At 43.9% G+C, this 5104-nt stretch overlaps 1 protein-coding gene across 2 annotated transcripts in view; it reads right to left on the bottom strand.

Moving 5' to 3' along the window:
* Window positions 1–5098, bottom strand: part of LIMA1 (LIM domain and actin binding 1) — a 113614-nt gene extending 108516 nt beyond the window's left edge. For both annotated transcript variants that reach the window (XM_008062278.1, XM_008062277.1), the window contains exon 1: window positions 4990–5098. The gene's annotated coding sequence lies outside the window, so the exon portion shown is untranslated. The remainder of the gene's footprint in view (window positions 1–4989) is intronic.
* Window positions 5099–5104: the final 6 nt, after the last annotated feature.

Below are 5104 nucleotides of genomic sequence, written 5' to 3' on the forward strand. Positions count from 1 at the left end.
CCAAGTTGCCCAGGCGGGTCTCAAACCCGCAGGCTCAGGCAATCCACTCACCTCAACCTCCCAAAGCATGGGATTACAGGCTGAGCTACCGAGCCCAGCATAAATTATTATTATTTATTTATTTACTTATTTATTTTGAGTTGGAGTCTCACTCAGTCGTCCAGACTGGAGTGCAGTGGCCGCTCCCGGCCACCGCAGCCTCGAATTGCTGGGCTCCGGCGATCCTTCCACCTCAGCCTTCCAGGTAGCTGGAATTACAGGCGCGCACTACCATGCCTGGCTAATTTTTTTATTTATTGTAGAGATGAGGTCTCACTGCCCAGGCGAGTCTCGAACCCACGGGCTCAGGCAATCCACTCACCTCAGCCTCCCAAAGGCGCGGGATTACAGGCTGAGCCACCGAGCCCAGCTATAAATTATATTTTTAATCTAAAAAAAAGATGCAAGCTCTTAGTTTCAGGGTTGTATTATTAATACATTCTTTAAAAGAAAATCTAAAGAAAGTAAGTTTTTCTTGTATCATGTTGACTTCTTATGAGAGGGCATGTGAAATCTCTAAAAACTATTTTCATATGTCAAGAAATCATTTGACATACTGAATAATGGATTGTTTATTGGGTCAAACCTCATCCTTTTTATGAAAAGAGGTTTTCTTTTTCTTTCTTTTCTTTTCTTTTCTTTTTTTTTTTTGAGTTGGAGTCTCACTCTGTTGCCCAGGTTGGAATGCAATGACATGCTCACGGCCACTGCAGCCTCGACCTGCTGGGCTCTGGTGATCCTTCTCTTCAGCCTTCCAAGTAGCTGGAACCATAGGCGCATGCCCAGCTAATTTTTTTTATTTATTGTAGAGACGCGGTCTCACCAAGTTGCCCAGGCTGGTCTCTAAGCCCTGGACTCAGGTAATCCTCTCACTTTGACCTCCCAAAATGGGGGATTACAGGTGTGAGCCACCCTGCTTGGTTACAACAGCCCTTGCTCATGGAAATTTTAATTTGGGAATCACATTACACATTTTCCTATCTAAAGAAATTTTACAATTCCAATCTAAATGAAAGTCATCTGGCTGGGTACAGTGGTTCACACCTGTAATCCCAGCACTTTGGAATCACTCAAGTGCAGGAGTTGGAGACTAATCTAGGCAACATAGTGAGACTTCATCTCTACAAAAAAAGTAAAATAAAATAAATTTCTGCACAACTGTAGTCACTCAGTTGACTGAGAAGCATCACCTGAGCCTAGGAGGTTGCGGCTGCAGTGAGCCATGATCACACACTGCACTCTACCTTGGGCAACAGAGTGAGACCCTGAAACAAATACATAAATAAATGGAAGTCATCTATCTCATAGTGCATGGAATTAAGAATGCTTGACAACTAGTTTTGCTGTAAACTTAAATAATGACAAATTTTCCCAAATTGTGGTTAGGTGGCCATTTATGGTAAAGATGTCTAATAATCTCCCATGCCCTCAGCATTCTTATGTGTCTGTATGTGTGTGTCTTTGATGAACTTTTCTGATACAGGGGTCTAAGATAATTACATTAATGCTTGGAAAAATGCCAGAGAAATGATAGGAATTTGAAACCCTAAGAAACAATAATTCAACATGCTAAGAAAATATTCTAAGATAACAACATAATCACACAGATACTCAAAATAAATGCAAATATAACTGCTGCCTTTCCAAAAATTTCTGTGGAGACCACTTTTCTAGAGTGGAAACAGAAAGAAAGGAGATAAGCAATGTCAGAGAAATGTGTTCATCAAGTACCATGGTTCAAATTATCAAGTGAAATAACCACCATCTATACTATTAATTCAAAACCGCTATTTAAAAAATGAAAAGGATAATCATATACAAGGGACCATGTCATGTTCATCCTTCATATACAGGAACACTGGCACACAGCTGGCAATTAATAAAAGCCTGCAGTTGTATGAAGAACACTCAAAACTACTACAGACTTCAAATCATCAAAACTGCAAAGAATCTTAAAACACCGACCCTTTCCTCTCCACCCACCTACCCACCCTGTCTTCCCTACCCAAGAAAAAGAGGTTGATATTTTGAGGGTACCTTAGCAGGAAAAATGATCTTCTGTCACCAAGATGTGCTGTGTGTGTGTGTGTGTGTGTATATGTGTGTATATATATATATTATATATATATATAATGATTGTTTTCACTTCTGAAGCTTTCTCTTCTTAGAAGTATTTGGCCCCACCTTTAGCCAGAGATTGAAACAAAGCCTGAGTGTACCAAGTTAAACAAAGTTATACAATGAGGTAGCTTTTACAAAATGGCACTGCTTTGCCAATGTTGCCAACACACTGTTTTCTTCCCAGATGCTTGATAATTACCTGATAATAGTGCTTCCGGTCAAATACAGAACAGTGAAAATAGCCCCACCCAATTATTTACTGAACTGACACAGAACTGACAGGGTTTAATCTCAACTTTAAAAGGCCATGGAGTTGGAGGAAGACAAGGTAAGAAATGTAAGAGTGATACAAATACATCGACTGAAGAGACTCACTCACTATGAGTCAAAGGGTTTTGTTATTGTTTTTTGTTGTTTGTTTTGAAGAAAAAACAGAAGAAGAAATTTTTTTTTTTTTTGAGTTGGAATCTCGCTCTGTCGCCCAGACTGGAGTGCAGAGGCCGCTCCCGGCCACCGCAGCCTCGACCTGCTGGGTTCCAGCGATCCTTCCGCCTCAGCCTTCCAAGTAGCCGGAATTACAGGCATGCGCTACCGTGGCCGGCTGATTTTTTGATTTGTTGTAGAGATGAGGTCTTGCTGCCCAGGCGGGTCTCGAACCCACGGGCTCAGGCAATCCACTCACCTCAGCCTCCCAAGGCGTGGGATTACAGGCTGAGCCACTGAGCCCAGCAAGAAATTTTTTTAAAACTCTGTATTCTTTGTGGGCCGGGCATGGTGGCTCATGCCTGTAATACCAGCACTTTTGGGAGGTGAAGGCGAGAGGATTGCCTAAGCCCAGAGGTTCAAGATCAGCCTGAGCAAAATCGTGAGACCTCGTCTCTACAATAAATAAAAAATTAGCTGGTTGTGGTGCTGGTTGTAAAAAAGCCCACCACCACCAAAAAACCTATATTCTTTGTGCTCCTGTAGCACCCTGGGCTGACCTCCAATATAGAGATGACATAATACCGGCCCCTTCTCAGGTCCCCTCCCACTGTGGGAGCTTTTCTGTCTTCTCAATAAATCCTGCTTTCTAAAAAAGAAAGAAAGAAAGAAATGACCTAATACTATAAACTGTATCTATAGATTCCTAACCCATTTGATTTTTAAGCTCTTTTAAGGCAGGGACATTGGGAACGTTGAATCCACAGTAGAACTGACACAAAGAGGCATTCAATAATTGTTTTGTCCAAAGAATGAAATACGTTTCTAAAGAAATTACCTAGTATCATGTTCTCTGATGTTCTATATTATTTTTACTTTTTAGAGACAGGGTTTCATCTGTTGCCCAGGTTGGAGTATGGCAGTGTGATCATAGCTCACTGCAGCCTTGAACTCCTGGGCTCAGGCAATCTTCCCCGCTTAGCCTCCCAAGTAGCTAGCTAGGACTACAGGCTCACACCACCACATCCAGTCAATTTTTTATTTTGACACAGGGTGTCTCACTCTGTTACCCAGATTGGTCTCAAACTCTTGGCTTCAAGTGATCCTCCCACCTTGGCCTCCCAAAGTGCTAGGATTAAGGTTTGAGCCATCCTGCTTTGCTGTGCTCTTCTATCAGAGCAAAGCACGAAAATATACATGCATACACACTTGTGGTTGTTTTGCTTTCTCTCCTGCCAACTCTATAACTTCTTGAAGTTCTGCCTAAAATATGATCATCTTTCATCCAGGCGATACCTTCACAGGAACTTAGAAAATGTTTGTTGAGGGTCATTTTCATTTGTGTCTACATCAGCCCTCAGAAGAAAGCGTTATTTCATGGTTCCTGAAATAATGTGTGAATAGCATTAATAACTACGTAAATAAAAGACACTCCTTTTTTTTTTAAAGCAAGATTTATTGAGAAGTCAGAAAAGCTCCCACAGTGGGAAGGAACTCGAGGAGGTTGCCCAAAGATGGAGTCATTTAACCACTTAAATTAAGAGCAAAAAAGAAAGAATACCTAATGCAAAATACCTCTCCCCCAAACGGTGCGCTGCCTTAAAAACTGTGAGTACCTTGGACTAACTGGAAAAGTCAACTCAATAGAACCCTCTGGATTAGGAAGACTTTTGAAAGCTGCAATTAGGTGCAAGACAATAGTAGTTCAAATATCTCTCACCAGGATCAGCTAAACTCCTTCTTGGAAGCACCAATAAGGAGGCGAGGAAGGGTGCCAGATGGTTTGCTCCTAGCACCTACAACTTCGAGCCTTAATACGTGTAGCCAGGGGTGTTCGTGTTACAGGAACACCTACATATGTTGGTGACAGGCGCCAGCGATATATACACGATAGTGATTCGGAGACGACACATCCAGCTGCAAGGACTGTTATATACTCAACATACTTCAAAAGTGTTAAGTGTCTTAGAGTTCAGTTGGCGGAATGGAAGGGGAGAAAAATCGAAGAGAGAGGGAATGGTTGAAAACGAAGAAGGGAAAAGGAGCAGCTAAAGGTTAAAATACTTCCCTGAGAGGGTATTTCCAATTCTGATTATCTGTCACCTTCCTCCACCACACCAAAGAAAGTATACAGTTAGAAAGGAGCGTTCCCGATGGGCGAGGAGGAGGTCCTTTCAGCTCCCGCCCTCCGGCAGCAGGGGCTCAGCCCTACAAAGCCCTCCCGAGTCCCGCGCAGTCCCCAGCGGCCAGGAGCGCGCCGAGGCTCTCCGACCCCGTACCTCGAAGAGAGAGGGGCTCACGCTCCCGGTGTCCCCCCCGCCCCAGAAGTCGCGGGAGGAAGAGGGTGTGTGGAGGAAAGCCGGGGTCTTCGCGCACTCTCCGGCCGTGCAGAGAGAAGGCCCTTACCTGGCTCCAGGCCGTCTTTCCTCTGCGCTGCTATGAGCCCTGCCGCGGGTCCCGGCGCTCTACTCAGCGCACCTGTCGCGACCAAGCCGCTGCACCTACTGCTCCTGCGGCCCCG

This window comes from Carlito syrichta, unplaced genomic scaffold (genome assembly GCF_000164805.1).
Source record: "Carlito syrichta isolate Samal-C Ts95f unplaced genomic scaffold, Tarsius_syrichta-2.0.1 Scaffold305684, whole genome shotgun sequence".
NCBI classification, from domain to species: domain Eukaryota; kingdom Metazoa; phylum Chordata; class Mammalia; order Primates; family Tarsiidae; genus Carlito; species Carlito syrichta.